The sequence below is a fragment of the Balaenoptera physalus genome, assembly GCF_965194825.1.
Source record: "Balaenoptera physalus genome assembly, chromosome: 13".
In the NCBI taxonomy this organism is placed as follows: Eukaryota; Metazoa; Chordata; class Mammalia; order Artiodactyla; family Balaenopteridae; genus Balaenoptera; species Balaenoptera physalus.
Window position 1 is genome coordinate 53,780,054 of NC_138892.1, and position 17,242 is coordinate 53,797,295.

A 17,242-nucleotide genomic window follows, 5' to 3' on the forward strand; every position below is an offset into this window, starting at 1 on the left:
ACCAAAAAATAAATGAAGTTTACTACTCACAGTAACAGTCACCAGAGTACCAACCTTTTTTTTTTTTTTCTTTTTGCACTAGTTCCCTGAGACCCAGTTCCCTTTGGCAATATGAAGATACTTACATGCCTAAAGGGTGTCATTACAGGAGACGAATTCTGAGTGTAGGAAACCTTAATCTGTAGTAATCTGTTAGCATGCCTGTACTTTGCTCCAGAGGAATGCACTGCCTTTACTATACTGAATGATAAGTATGTCTGCTCTTTGCTCTGGAAGAAGATACTACCTCTCTCCTCTAAGACTAGTAAGCCTGCCCTTTGCTGTGAATGAAGACACTAACTTTATCTTTGTTATACAAACATCCTTGGAAAGATAATCAGGAAAAGGCAAGATGTGCAGAAATATAAGAATTGTCTCCTGGGACTTCCCTGGTGGCTCAGTGGTTAAGAGTCCACCTGTCAATGCAGGGCACATGGATTCAAGCCCTGATCCGGGAAGATCCCACGTCACAGAGCAACTAAGCCTGTGCGCCACAACTACTGAGCCTGCGCTCTAGAGCCCAAGAGCCACAACTACTGAGCTCGCGCGCCTGGAGCCCGTGCTCTGCAACAAGAGAAGCCACCGCAGTGAGAAGCCTGTGCACCACAACAAAGAGTAGCCCCTGTTCGCCGCAACTAGAGAGAGCCCGCGCTCAGCAACAAAGACCCAATGCAGCCAAAAATAAATAAATAAATAGATTTATAAAAAAAAAAAGAATTGTCTCCTAACAGTTGTCTTCTCCAAGTCCTTGTGACTGAGAAAATACGTGGAAATGAGGAACACTCATTGTCTTTCCAACCTGCGCTTAAGAGATTAAAGATGAGGAAAACCCTTAAATGGATATTCAGGAGAGAATCTCATTCTCCAGTGTGTAAGAGAATGTTAGAGTCTAGAAGGGGTTATGCTCTTCCTGCCACATTTTTGCCCTCCTGGATGTTGTCTTGGGAGCTAGATGATCATCTCTACTCAAGCTTCCTGGACTACTGCAATGCATCTATCAGAGCCTGATGAGAGCTCAAGCATGCACAGTATCTGACACTCCTACCATCTGTCTTGGATGATATTTTGGTTGGTGCCTTAATCACATGTCTTAATCACATTTTTCCTGAATAATAATAAAATATAATAATAATAAAGCATTATATATATAAACATGTGTAGTGAAATATATAATAAAGTACAATATTTATAGGACTTATGTGATCAAATTCATAGCATCCACCTTCAAAAATCCTTTCAGTAATGCAGAAGATACAAAGATATATGAAACAAGATGCCTTTCCTCATAGAGTTTACAAACTAGTCGGGAAGCAACCACTAAATCCAGTAATAATACCATTGCATAAAGTACCTTTTGCAATTATCTTCTGCATTTTCAGGATCTTGTTTTGATTATTCCTGATGGTGGAAAAATGTTTCTCCTTTGGCAAATGATTAGATTTCTGTAAACATATCAAAGTCATTCATAGCCAAGTCTTGTAAGTTGAGTACAACAGTAGGGTATTACTACTTTTTATTATCATTATTTTTTTTGGCTGTGTTGGGTCTTCAGTGCTGTGTGTGGGCTCTCTCTAGTTATGGCTAGTGAGGGCTACTCTTCGTTGCAGTGAGCGGGCTTCTCATTGTGGTGGCTTCTCTTGTTGTGGAGCATGGGCTCTAGGCACCCGGGCTTCAGTAGTTGTGGCACGGGGGCTCAGTAGTTGTGGCTCTCAGGCTCTAGAGCGCATGCTCAGTAGTTGTGGCGCATGGGCTTATGTGATCCGCGGCATGTGGGATCTTCCTGGACCAGGCTTGAACCCCTGTCCCCTGCATTGGCAGGCGGATTCTTAACCACTGTGCCACCAGGGAAGCACTATTACTACTTTTCAAAATAAGTAAAATATGATTTTAAGATTCTGTCTTATTGCTTTAAGGGGCTCATAAAGTAGTTTTACAGCAATTTCAAAAGAGGAGTTCCAAAACTATTTTGAGTTAAGGCAGCATTTCTTGAATAATTAAATAGTTACATAAAATGATTTGAAAGTGTATGCTCCTTCTGACTGCATAAATAATAGCAATAGTGTTTTAAAATCGTTCTTTTACTCAACAGCCATGCCCTATTCCTTTGTGAGCATATTAATAACTTTTAATTATGGATCACTTACATTGTGCTAAATACTTTATATGTATTCTTCATCAAAAAATCCTATGTACATGGAGGAAACAGGCACAGAAAGGTGTGGTAACTTATCCAAGACAACTCAGTTACTTTGTAGCAGTTTCAGATTTTGATCAAAGGCATACTTTGTATACATGCTGTTTCATCAAGCCAAAACAAAAGAGACAAAGTTTGAAATATGTGTAATTACATGTCAACTTCTGTGTTTTCATAAACATTTAACCAAAGATTAATACTTATTGTGCTGAAAATTCTTTTATTGACTTTTATACTCTACATCATATATATTGGTTCCATTCAGTGTCAATAGCTCATTTTCATATTCACTGTTTCCCCTGAGTACAAAAAGGATGTGAAAATCTCATGAAAGATGTCAACCTGGTTTTGCCTTTAAGTGGGTTTTCAATCTGTTGTATTTATAGATTCAACATAATAGACTGGGGAGTCAAGATGGCAGTGTGGGAAGATGCGGAGTTAGCATCTCCCTGCAACTAGGGCACCTGCTGGCCGCTGGTGGGGGGCTCTGATGCCCAAAGAGACGGGAGGAACCCCAAAGTGAACCAGTAGGACGCATGGGGACTGAGGGGGGAGGAGAAGTGGAAGCCAGGCAATATTGGCGCCCCTGAGGCTGGGGAGATCAGGAGAGGCAGGTGGGAGGGACTCTGTGGGAAGAGCAGGAGACGCAGGCAGGAGGGACTTTCTGGGAAGGAGAGGAGTGGAGGGCGACCACCCTGGCCACTTGGGCACAGGCAGCCTGCTGAGCTCCCAAGCCAGTACCCTACCCTCCAAAGCCCCCTCCAGGCCGTGTGGGTCCCTGGGGGCATAAAGGGAGGCCAGGGAGATCAGGAGAGGCAGGCAGGAGGGGCCCTCCCAGATCAGAGGAGCAGGAGGGGAGAGGAGGGCATTTGCTCCATCCACTCGAGCCCAGGAAGCCTGCTGGGCTCCCAGGTGAGGTGCCATGCCGTCTGAGAACAGAGGGCGGGCACGCCTGGGCCCCTTCTGTTCCTCGAGCCTAAGGCCCACCCCCAACAGTCCCCAGGGCTTTTCCAGCCCTGTGGGTCCTGAGCATTGGCCCGCCCACTGCCCAAACCTCGCCCTTGCTTAGGCCCCACCCTCCACAGCCAAGGCCTCCCCCTGCCCCCTTTATAATTTTTTCCTTTTCCCTCCTCCTCCTTTTTTACAATTGTGGTACTGATGTATGCTCCGGTTGTTGATTCATCTATATTTTTATTTATATTCTTTCTAACATATCTGTTAGTTTCCTAGTCTAATTTTATTTTTTACTTTGTTATTGTTCTCTTTGTTTTTTTTTGTCACCCCATGCAGCTTGTGGGATCTTGGTTCATGAGGCAGGGGTTGGGCCGAAGCTCCTGCAGTGGGAGCACTGAGTCCAAACCACTGGACTAACAGAGAACCTCAGACCCCAGGGAATATTCATGGGAGTGAGGTCTCACAAAGTTCCTCATCTCAGCACCAAGACCCAGCTCTACCCAATAGCCTACAAACTCCAGTGTTGGAAGCCTCAGGCCAAACAACAAGTAAGACAGGAACACAATCCCACTCATAAAAATAATAATAATAATGAGACAGCAAAAAAATATGTCACAGATGAAGGAGCAAGGTAAAAATCTATAAGACCAAATAAATGAAGAGGAAACAGGCAATCTACCAGAAAAAGAATTCAGAGTAATGATAATAAAGATGATCCAGAACCTTGGAAATAGAATGGAGGCATGGATTGAGAAAATACAAGAAATGTTTAACAAAGATCTAGAAGAACTAAAGAACAAACAAACAGAGATGAACAACACAATAACTGAAATGAAAAATACACTAGAAGGAATCAATAACAGAATAACTGAGGCAGAAGTCAAATAAGTGAGCTGGAAGACAAAATCGTGGAAATAACTGCCGAGGAGCAGAATAAAGAAAAAAGAATGAAAAGAGTTGAAGACAATCTCAGAGACCTCTGGGACAACAATAAATGCACCAACGTTCGAATCATAGGGGTCCCAGAAGAAGAAGAGAAAAAGAAAGGGTCTGAGAAAATATTTGAAGAGATTATAGTCGATAACTTCCCTAATATGAAAAGGAAACAGTCACCCAAGTCCAGGAAGTACAGAGAGTCCCATACAGGATAAACCCTAAGAAAAACACACCAAGACACATACTAATCAAACTGACAAAAATTAAACTCAAAGAAAAAATATTAAAAGCAGCAAGGGAAAAACAAAAAATAATATACAAAGGAATCCCCATAAGGTTATTAGCTGAATTTTCAGCAGAAATTCTGCAGGCCAGAAGGGAGTGGCAGGATATACTTAAAGCGATGAAAGAGAAAAACCTACAACCAAGATTACTCTACCCAGCAAGGATCTCATTCAGATTTGATGGAGAAGTCAAAAGCTTTTCAGACAAGCAAAAGCTAAGAGAATTCAGCACCACCAAAGAAGCTTTACAACAAATGCTAAGGAAACTTCTCTAGGCGGAAAACACAAGAGAAGAAAAAGATCCACAGAAACAAACACAAAACAATTAAGAAAATGGTAACAGGAACATACATATCGATAATTACGTTGCATGTAAATGCATTAAATGCCCCAACCAAAAGACACAGACTGGCTGAATGGATACAAAAACAAGACCCATATATATGCTGTCTACAAGAGACCCACTTCACACCTAGGGACACATACAGACTGAAAGTGAAGGGATGGAAAAAGATACTGCATGCAAATGGAAATCAAAAGAGCTGGAGTAGCAATACTCAATCAGATAAAATAGACTTAAAAATAAAGATTGTTACAAGAGATAAGGAGGGACACTACATAATGATCAAAGGATCAATCCAAGAAGAAGATATGACAATTATAAATGTTTATGCACCCAACATAGGAGCACCTCAATACATAAGGCAAATGCTAACAACTATGAAAGGAGAAATTGACAGTAACACAATAATAGTAGGGGACTTTAACACCCCACTTACACCAATGGACAGATCATCCAAACAGAAAATACATAAGGAAACACAAGCTTTAAATGACACAATAGACCAGATAGATTTAACTGATATTTACAGAACATTCCAACCAAAAGTGGCAGAATACACTTTCTTCTCAAGTGCACATGGAACATTCTCCAGAATAGATCACATCTTGGGTCACAAATCAAGCCTTGGAAAATTTAAGAAAATTGAAATCATATCAAGCATCTTTTCTGACCACAACGATATGAGATTGGAAATCAATTACAGAAAAAAACTAAAAAACACAAATATATGGAGGCTAAACAGTGCACTACTAAATAACCAAGAGATCATTGAAGAAATCAAAGAAGAAATTTTAAAAATACATAGAAACAAATGACAATGAAAACACGATGACCCAAAACCTATGGGACACAGCAAAAGTAATTCTAAGAAGGAAGTTTAAAGTAATACAATCTCACCTCAAGAAACAAGAAAAACCTCGAATAAACAATCTAAGCCTACACTTAAAACAACTAGAGAAAGAAGAACAAAGAAAACCCAAAGTCAGTAAAAGTCAGTAGAAGGAAAGAAATCATAAAGAGCAGAGCAGAAATAAATGAAATAGAAATGAAGAAAACAATAGCAAAGATCAATAAAACTAAAAGCTGGTTCTTTGAGAAGATAAACAAAATCGATAAATCCTTAGCCAGACTCATCAAGAAAAGAAGGAAGAGGACTCAAATCAACAAAATTAGAAATGAAAAAAAAGGAGAAATCACAACTGACACTGCAGAAATACAAAGGATTATAAGAGACTACTACAAACAACTATATGCCAATAAAATGGACAACCATGAAGAAATGGATAAATTTTTGCAAAGGTACAATTTTCCAAGACTGAACCAGACAGAATTAGAAAATATAAACTGACCTATCACAAGTAATGAAATTGAAACTGTAATTACAAATCTTTAAACAAACAATTGTCCAGGACCCGAAGGCTTCAAAGGTGAAGTCTATCAAACATTTAGAGAAGAGCTAACACCAATCCTTCTCAAACTCTTCCAAGAAATTGCAGAGGGAGAAACACCCCCAAATTCATTCTATGAAGCCACCATCACCCTGATATGAAAACCAGAAAAAGATATCACACGCACAAAAAATTATAGACCAATATCATTGATGAATATACATGCAAAAATCCTGAACAAAATACTAGCACATAGAATCCAACAGCACATTAAAAGGATCATACACCATGATCAAGTAGGATTTATCCCAGTGATGCAAAGATTCTTCAATATATGCAAGTCAATCAATGTGATACACTACATTAACAAATTAAAGAATAAAAACCATATGATCATCTCAATTGATGCAGAAAAAGCTTTTGACAAAATTCAACACCCATTTGATAAAAACTCTCCAGAAAATGGGCAGAGGGAACCTAGCTCAACATAATAAAGGCCATATATGACAAACCCACAGCAAGCATCACACTCAATGGTGTTAAAATGAAAGCTTTTCCAGTAAGATCAGGAACAAGACAAGGATGTCCACTATTGCCACTCCTTTTTTTTTTTTAATTTAATTAATTTATTTAATTAATTTATTTTTGGCTGCGTTGGGTCTTCATTACTGTGCGCAGGCTTTCTCTAGTTGCAGCGAGCGGGGCTACTCTTCGTTGAGGTGCGTAGGCACTGGCTTCTCTTATTGCAGAGCATGGGCTCTAGGTGCGCAGGCTTCAGTAGTTGTGGTACGCGGGTTCAGTAGTTATGGCTCGTGGGCTGTAGAGCACAGGCTCTGTACTTGTGGCACACGGGCTTAGTTGCTCCACGGCATGTGGGATCTTCCCGGACCAGGGCTCGAACCCGTGTCCCCTGCATTGGCAGGCAGATTCTTAACCACTGTGCCACCAGGGAAGCCCTTACCACTCTTTTTTTTTTTGCCCTTACCACTCTTATTCAACATAGTTTTGGAAGTCCTAGCCACGGCAATCAGGGAAGAAAAAGAAATAAAAGGAATACAAATTGGAAAAGAAGAAGTAAAACTGTCACTGTTTGCCAATGACATGATACTATCCAGAGAAAATCCTAAAGGTGCCACCAGAAAACTACCAGAAATAATCAATGAATCTAGTAAGGTTGCAGGATACAAAATTAATGCACAGAAATCTCTGGCATTCCTATACACCAACAACAAAAAATCATAAAGAGAAATTAAGGAAGCACTCCCATTTACCATTGCAACAAAAAGAATAAAATACCTAGGAATAAACCTGCCTAAGGAGGCCAAGACTTGTACTCAGAAAACTATAAAACACTGAAGAAAGAAATCAAAGATGCATAAACAGATGGAGAAATATGTCATGTTCTTGGATTGGAAGAATCAATATTGTGAAAATGACTGTGCTACGCAAAGCAATTTACAGAGTCAATGCAATCCCTATCAAACTACCAATGGCATTCTTCACAGAATTAGAACAAAAAATTGCACAATTCATATGGAACCACAAAAGACCCTGAATAGCCAAAGCAATCTTGAGAAAGATAAACGGAGCTGGAGGAATCAGGCTCCCCCACTTCAAACTATACCACAAAGCTACAGCAATCAAGACACTATGGTACTAGCACAAAAACAGAAATATAGATCAATGGTACAGGATAGAAAGCCCAGAGATAAACCCACACACATATGGTCACCTTATTTTTGATAAAGGAGGCAAGAATACAGAATGGAGAAAAGACAGTGTCTTCAATAAGTGGTGCTGGGAAAACTGGACAGCTACACGTAAAAGAATGAAATTAGAACACTACCTAACACCATACACAAAAATAAACCGCAAATGGATTAAAGACTTAAATGTAAGACAAGACACTATAAAACTCTTAGAGGAAAACATAGGAAAAACACTCTTTGACATAAAACACAGCAAGATCTCCTTTAATGCACCTCCTAGAGTAACAGAAATAAAAACAAAAATAAACAAAAGGGACTTAATTAAACTTAAAAGCTTTTGCACAGCAAAGGAAACCATAAACAAGACAAAAAGACAACCCTCAGAATGGGAGAAAATATTTGCAAATGAAACAATGGACAAAGGATTAATCTCCAAAATATACAAACAGCTCATGGAGCTCAATATCAAAAAACCAAACAAGCCAGTTACAAAATGGGTGGAAGACCTAAATAGACATTTCACCAAGGAAGACATACAGATGGCCAAGAGACACATGAAAAGATGCTCAACATCACTAATCATTAGAGAAATGCAAATTAAAACTACAATGAGGTATCACCTCATGCCAGTCAGAATGACCATTATCAAAACATCTACAAACAATAAATGCTGTAAAGGGTTTGGTGAAAAGGGAACCCTTCTGCACTGTTCGTGGGAATGTAAATTGATACAACCACCATGGAGAACAGTATGGAGGTTCCTTAAAAAACTAAAAATAAAACTACCATATGACCCAGCAATCCCACTTCTGGGCATATACCCTGAGAAATCCATAATTCAAAAAGAGTTATGTACCACAATGTTCATTGCAGCTCTATTTACAATAGCCAGACATGGAAGCAACCTAAGTGTCCATCAACAGATGAATGGATAAAGAAGATGTGGCACATACATACAATGGAATATCACTCAGCCATAAAAGGAAACTAAATTGAGTTATTTAGTGAGGTGGATGGACCTAGAGTCTGTCATACAGAGTGAAGTAAGTCAGAAAGAGAAAAAACAAATACCGTATGCTAACGCATATATATGGAATCTAAAAAAAAAAATGGTATTGATGAATCTAGTTGTAGGGCAGGAATAAATAGGTAGACATAGAGAATGGACTTGAGGACTTGGGGTGGGAGGGGAAAGCTGGGGCAAAGTGAGAGTAGCATCAACATATATACACTACTGAATGTAAAACAGTTGGTTGGTGGGAAGCAGCAGCATAGCACAGGGAGATCAGCTCAGTGCTTTGCGATGACCTAGAGGGGTGGGATAGGGAGGGTGGGAGGGAAGCTCAAGAGGGAGGGGATATGGGGACACGTGTATGCATATGGCTGATTCGCTTTGCTGTGCAACAGAAGCTAACACAGTATTGTGAAGCAATTATACTCCAAAAAAGATCTATTAAAAAAATAATAGACAAAGTGAGATATAGAAAAGCCTTTGTATTCTATTAAACCATGTGTTTAAAAACACTGCATACTCCTAAGAAGGAAATAGCCAGCTTCAAAAATCAAAGAGTAAGGTTGGGGCAGGGCACTCACTCAGGGGCAATGGAGTCTGGTCAAACTCTACCCTCAGGGTTTCTACTTCAACAATTGGGTAGCAGACCCTGCCCCGACAGGGCAGTGTTAGCCATGGAGCAAAGAGGATACCTGCCCAAAATCCAGTGCAGGCTCTGGATACCACAACACCAATCATACTTCTTATCAAGGGTATAAGGGGCAGCACACTCTGAGGAAAAACATGGCTGGCATCCACACCAAAACCAGCCCTCACACCAAAAATACTGGACTCACACAGTCTACACAGGGAAGCTCGCACATGAAAACACCTCTTCAAGACCACAGTAGATAACAGTTTCTCTTAAATTCAGAGAGACAGAGAAAGCTAAGTAAAATGAAAAAGCAGAGGAACTACTCCCAATTAAAAGAACAAGAGAAATCCCCTGAAATAATAAATAATGAAACATGCTTCACCAGTCTACTAGATCCTGAGTTCAAAAAGGAGGTAGCTGGATACAAGATACATATACAGAAATCAGTTGCATGTTTTTACACAAAAATGAAATATCAGAAAGAGAAAGAAAAAATAATCCTATTTAAAATCATGTACAAAATACCTAGGAATAAACTTAACCAAGGAGGTGAAAGACCTATATGCTGAAAACTATGAAATATTGATAAAGGAAACTGAAGTTGATTCAAAGAAATGGAAAGATATCCCATGCTCTTGGATTGGAAGAATTGATATTATTAAAATGGCTATACTACCCAAAGCAATCTACAGATTTAATGCAATACCTATCAAAATACCCATGACATTTTTCACAGAACTAGAACAAATGATCCTAAAATTTATACAGAACCACAAAAGACCCAGAATTACCAAAGCAATCCTTAGGAAAAAGAACAAAGCTGGAGGTATAACCCGCCCAGACTTCAGACTATACTACAAAGCTACAGTGATCAAAACAATGTGGTATTGGCACAAAAACAGATGTATAGATCAACGGAACAGAATAGAAAGCCCAGAAATAAACCCATGCACCTACAGTCAATTAATCTATGGCAAAGGAGGCACGAATATACAATGGAGAAAAGACAGTCTCTTCAACAAGTGCTGTTGGGAACCTGGACAGCTACATGTCAATCAATGAAATTAGAACACTCCCTCACACTGTACACAAAAATAAACTCAGAATGGTTTAAAGACATAACTATAAGACATGACACCATAAAACTCCTAGAAGAGAACATAGGCAAAACATCTCAGACATAAATCATAGGAATATCTTCTTAGATCAGTCTCCCAAAAGAAATAAAAGCAAAAAAACCAAATAGGACCTAATCAAACTTAAAAGCTTTTGCATAACAAAGGAAACTATCAAAGTGAAAAGACAACCTACAGAATGCGAGAAAATATTTGTAAATGATGCAACCAACAAGGGGTTAATATCTAAAACATACAAACATTTCATGAACTCAATATCAAAAAAAAAAAAAAGAACCCAATCAAAAAATGGGCAGAATATCTATATAGACATTTCTCCAAAGAAGACATATAGACAGACAACAGGTACATGAAAAGATGCTCAATATCACTAATTATTAGAGAAATGCAAATCAAAACCAATGAGGTATCATCTCATACTGGTCAGAATGGCTATCATCAAAAAGTCTACAAATAATAAATGGTAGAGAGGGTGTGGAGAAAAGGGAACCCTCCTACAATGGCGGGAATGTAATTTGTACAATCACTGTGGAAAACAGTATGGAGGGTCCTTAAACACTAAAAATAAAGCTACCATATGATCCAGCAATTCCACTCTTGGGTATATACCCAGAAAAGATAAAAACTCTAATTCAAAAAGAAACATGCACCCCAATGTTCATAGCAGCACTATTTATGATAGTCAAGACATGAACACAACCCAGATACTCATTAACAAATGATTGTCTTATGAAGATGTGATTTTATATATATATATATATAAATATAAATATATATAATGGAGTATTCCTCAGCCATGAAAAAGAATGAAATTCTATAATACCATTTGCAACAATGTGGATGAACCTAGAGAATACTATGCTTAGTGAAGTAACTCAGACAGAGAAAGACAAATATTATATGATATCATTTATATGTGGAATCTAAAAAATAATACAAATGAATCTATATACAAAACAGAAACCGACTCACAGACATAGAATACAAACTTATGTTTACCAAAGAGGAAAGGGAGAGGGGGAGGGATAAATTAGGAGTATACGATTAAAGATACAAACTATTGATACTATACATAAAATAGATAAGCAACAATGATTTATTATATAGCACAGGGAACTATATTCAATATCTTGTAATAACCTATAATGGAAAATAATCTGAAGAAAACACATATAACTGAATCACTTTGTTGTACACCTGAAACTCACAATATTGTGAATCAACTATACTTCAATTTTAAAAAATGCAAAAAAAAAAAATTAACAAGGAGTAAGTACCAGTCTTCTTCCATAATCTAATAGGCTGCTTTGTGTAGAAACTTCTAGGTATAGGAAAATTGTAACTGAAGTCATTCTTTTAAGTCTTAGAAATGGAATATAAATGTTTGTCCTTAGCTTTGAAGAGCAGTATAAAAATATGTCCCTGAAAATGGCTTAGTAATAAGATTTATTCATTCAGTTATTCATTCATTCATTCACATTTTAAATTCAACAAATAGTTATTTGGGACATTCTATGTGCGTAATACCATACTAGGGGTTGCAGAGGATACAAAGATGTATAAAACAAGATGTCATCCCTCACAGAGTTTACAATCTAGTTGGGAAAATAAAATTTGTGCACAATTAACTAGACTGAATGTAATATATGACCCAAGGAAATTTTTTCCATTTGATACAACCAACTTCACTGAGCACTTGTGTTCCTATGTCTTACTAGGTCCTAAGAATACAAATATGAATACAACACTTGTAATAACAGAAAAAGTCTTGGATTCAAGTTGGTCTTTAAAAGGAATGACTGTGTAGCACTTAGAGCTTGAGGAAGAAGCAAGTTTCTTATCATCAGAGGCGTGATTCATAGGCTGGTGGTGACATTTCGGGAATATAGAGAGAAGGACTTAAAACACAAGCTGATTGGTCACAGTATTTGACCATTACCTTCTTTCCAATCTTGAGACTTTAAAATTTTGTGCTTCTTTCAAAGGTAGACAGGTGTTTCAGAAATTCTCAAGTCATCACGTGTCTGCTCCAGGTTTAGATGCAGTCTTCCTCCTATAGTGGAGTTGAAACATTTCTTTAGAAGTACTAGTGTTTGTTTTTTTTTTAATATAAATTTATTTATTTACTTTTGGCTGCATTGGGTCTTCGTTGCCGCACGTAGGCTTTCTCTAGTTGCAGCGAGCAGGGGCTACTCTTTGTTGCGGTGTGAGGGTTTCTCATTGTGGTGGCTTCTCTCGTTGTGGAGCACAGGCTCTAGGCGCGTGGGCTTCAGTAGTTGTGGCTCATGGGCTCTAGAGCGCAGGCTCAGTAGTTGTAGCACACGGGCTTAGTTGCTCCATGGCATATGGGATCTTCCGGACTAGGGCTCAAACCCGTGTCCCCTGCATTGGCAGGCGGATTCTTAACCACTGCACCACCAGGGAAGTCCCCTAATCAGTGTTTTTAAACATAGCGAGTCCCATCAGCCAGAGGACACTGTTTGTGGTCATTTTCTTCTTTTTTTAAAAGCCTCATTCAAAGAGCATGTTTCTTCACTTAAAAAGCTATGAAGTAATCACAAAGATTGATCCAAAGTCAGTACATAGTATTGATATTTGGCCCTTTTAATAATGGCTTCCCGCAGTCTGTCCAAAAATCAAAACTTTTTTCTGCAAAGTATTTGACTCACTTCAAATAGCATGCAGAGTACTGTATTTGGGGCCAACTAACTGAATTTATCAAAAGTGAAAGGAAAATAGAGATCTATTACAGCAATTGCATGACTAGGTGACGATGCTCATTTTTAAAATATATTTTGAAGTACGGTCCTCTAAGTTGGTCTGCTTTCTTATTTTGGTTTAAAGGCTCAAGAGCAATGAAAATGAAGTATTTCCACATCCAAAATAACAATGTAAATTTCCATTTTGCTTTTTTCCTATAAAATTAGCCATAAATAATTGGATTAAAAAATTTGAGATGTGGAATTTTAATTGTTAAATTTTACTTCTGAGTCTTTCTCCTAAAGCTTCTCTTATAAAATTTTATCTCTGAAAGAAGAAGAATTTTCCAGTGATTCTAGAACTGTCATTGCACAGGTTTCTAATCAGGAGGTTTGTTCTGTCATGAGCCCTTACCAAACATCTACTATAGTAGATGGTGTAAGTTCTGGTGGCAGACAAAGGGATTTCGATGAATTGGAGTTATAGAAATCAAACTGATGTTTGAGTTATTACATAATCGCAGTGTGTGTGGACAGAACACCAGGGCCATCTAAATGGCAAACTAGGGGTGGTTTGGCCCCTTAGAGACAGAAGGTCAGAGTGAGAAACCGTTGGAGAGCATGCTTGCATTTAGAAAGTGGGTTTGAAAGTTTGTTGTTGTTTTAAACTAATTTTCAAAAAAGGCAGCACATAGCCGTGACTAAGAGTGCAGATTTATAACGAGATTAGCGGGGTTCATATCCAAACACTATTGCTTACGAGCTTTTTATTTTCTCTTTAGACAACTTCCTTAATTAACCATTCTGTGCTTCAGGGTCCTCATCTTTAAACTGGAGATGATATTAGGATCTCAGTAGCTGTAAGGATTGAACGAGTGAGTGATACATGTTAAGAGCTTTGACCAGTGCCAGACATAGTAAGCACTCATTAAATTCTCAACCCCACGAAATAGGTGTGACAGTTAATTTTATGTGTCAGTTTAATTGGGCCAAGGGATGCCCAGATAGCTGGTAAAACATTTTTTCTGGGTGTGTCTGTGAGGGTGTTTCTGGAAGAGATTAGCATTTGAATCAGTAGACTGCCCTCACCAACGCTGGTAGACATCATACAATCATTGAGAGCCTAAACAGAATAAAAAGGCAGAGGAAGGGAGAATTTGCTCTTTGCTTGGGACATCCATCTTCTCCTACCTTCATAAATCAGCACTCCTGGTTCTTGGGCCTTCAGACTTGGACTAACACCACTGGCCCCCCGCCCCTGGTCTTCATGTTTGGACTGGAGCTGCACCACTGGCTTCCTGGGCCTCCAGCTTGCAGGCAGCAGATCATGGGACTTAGCTTTCATAATCTCATGAGTCAATTAAATTTCACCATATATCTAGGTATATCCTATTGGTTCTGTTTCTCTAGAGAACTCTGATTGATACTAATATCAAAATCCCTACTTTATAGATGAAGAAGTTAAGGCACAAAACAATTAAGTAATTTGCCCAAGAGTACCACCTGGTAAGTGGCAGAGTTGGGTTTTGATCCCAGGCAGAGTGGCTTGAGATTGCATATGATGATCCCAGTATAAATAAGAAATTTTAGTTAAATTTTAGTGGCACTGTCAAGATCAGGTCTTGGTTGGTTAAAATATTGAATACTACATAAGAAAAATGCCTTTAAAGTATGAGTATTGCTAATAAAAACATTTAAGGCTATTAAGCCTCAGGGGAAAAAGAACAAGTTTCCTACAACTATGTCACTGAACCCTACTTTAATAGATAAAAGGAGAATGTTATCATAAAGGCTGTATTTAGATGAAATTTGAACCAATGGGTAAGGATAAGAGGTTTATTGTACAGCTCACTCACTTAGGAATATTAATCTAATAAAATTGAATAAATTCCTTCCATTATTTTTCTTGGCCTACAGGGCAGTCAGTAAAAGCTAAAGTATGATAGAGTCACGTTAGGTCAGATTCAACTCAGAGTAGGGGTCTTGAGGAAGTGGTCTGAATTTTTTACAAATCTTTTTGGCTTCTCTGGCCTGGCTGGAGTCATGTTTATACTGAACTATCTACAAGTTGCAGTTTGAAGTGTTTGCTTCCTGAAGCCACCAGCTTTCTGAGCACCTGCACATTACACGGGAAAAGTGGGCAATTGCCATGCTGACACTGCAGTACAGCCCTGTGATTTAAGAGCACAGATGGTGGAGTCAGAACAAGGGGGTTTATAGTCCAGGGCTGCCACTTCCTTGCTACATGACATTCGACAAGTTACTTATCGGCTCTGCACTTTGTTTTCTTTATTTTTTTTTTTAATTTTTTTTTTTAAAACATCTTTATTGAAGTATAATTGCCTTACAATGGTGTGTTAGCTTCTGCTTTATAACAAAGTGAATCAGTTATACATATACAATATGTTCCCATTTCTCTTCCCTCTTGCATCTCCCTCCCTCCCACCCTCCCCATCCCACCCCTCTAGGTGGTCACAAAGCACCGAGCTGATCTCCCTGTGCTATGCGGCTGCTTCCCACTAGTTATCTATTTTACATTTGGTAGTGTATATATGTCCATGACACTCTCTTACCCTGTCACACATCTCACCCCAAGCCCTCCCCATATCCTCAAGTCCATTCTCTAGTAGGTCTGTGTCTTTATTCCCGTCTTGCCACTAGGTTCTTCATGGCCTTTTTTTTTTTTTTCCTTAGATTCCGTATATATGTGTTAGCATACTGTATTTATTTTTCTCTTTCTGACTTACTTCACTCTGTATGACAGACTCTAACTCCATCCACCTCATTACAAATACCTCCATTTCATTTCTTTTTATGGCTGAGTAATATTCCATTGTATATATGTGCCGCATCTTCTTTATCCATTCATCTGTCGATGGACATTTAGGTTGCTTCCATGTCCTGGCTACTTTGTTTTCTTCATGTACAAAAGGGAGATAGTAATGAAACCCACTTCATAGAGTTATTGTGAGGATTAAGTGAGTTAATATGAGTAAATCTTAGGTGGATGACCAACACATAGAAAGAATAATGGAAAGGTTAGCTCTTCTTAATGTTATTTGTGGTGGCTCACAGAGTCGCCTTGTTAACTTGGCTGATGTGTCCACTGGTGATGGATGTGTACACATCTATGCTTTAGTCACAATGTAGTAACAGAGTGAAACCTTGTTTAAGAATCAGGAAGCTAATCAGACCTTTAAATTAACATAACTTAAAAAACACGTTGATTTTATAAGGAAATAGTAAATTAAAATAGCACCATATGCTTTGTGACCACCTAGAGGGGTGGGATAGGGAGGGTGGGAGGGAGATGCAAGAGGGAGGAGATATGGGGATATATGTATATGTACAGCTGATTCACTTTGTTATAAAGCAGAAGCGAACACAACACTGTAAAGCAATGATACTCCAATAAAGATGTTAAAAAAAAAATAGCACCATGATGTTTTAAGAACTGAGTAAAGAGAGAACAGTGTTTAAACAAAATACCAGAAAACTCCCAATCTCAAATTTTTAGGATATCAGTTCAAGTTCAGTTCCATTTCTAATAGGTTTTAAATCTATCACATGAGGCACTCATCACTGATAAATTCTGCCAATACTCCTCATGTGTCTTAGGTTAGTCCCGTAACATTTCTGAACCTCAATATTCTCATTTATAAAACCAAAGTGCTCTTTGCCCTGTTTGATTCACTGGACAGTTGGGAGGGGGGTGAGATTCTATACCTAAAAGAAGCCCACTATCATAAAATATCAAACTGTTATAAGTTGGGCAAAATACTGTGTTACTGTAAGAATGATTCCTAGGCGTCACAATATCCTCAGGTTTAGAAAAGCAAATTAATCTAGTCTCCTAAAATCACAAGGACAGAAAAATAGACTAAAATTTTATAAAGATTCTTACCAAGTGTTGA

General features: G+C 38.4%; 1 long non-coding RNA gene across 1 annotated transcript in view; it reads right to left on the reverse strand.

The window, feature by feature from the left end:
• The window catches only part of LOC309642034, a 44,265-nt gene extending 28,650 nt beyond the window's left edge, over positions 1–15,615 (reverse strand). The window contains exon 1 of the long non-coding RNA XR_014252921.1: positions 12,569–15,615. This is a non-coding gene — a long non-coding RNA (uncharacterized lncRNA). The remainder of the gene's footprint in view (positions 1–12,568) is intronic.
• Between the last annotated feature and the right edge of the window lie 1,627 nt (positions 15,616–17,242).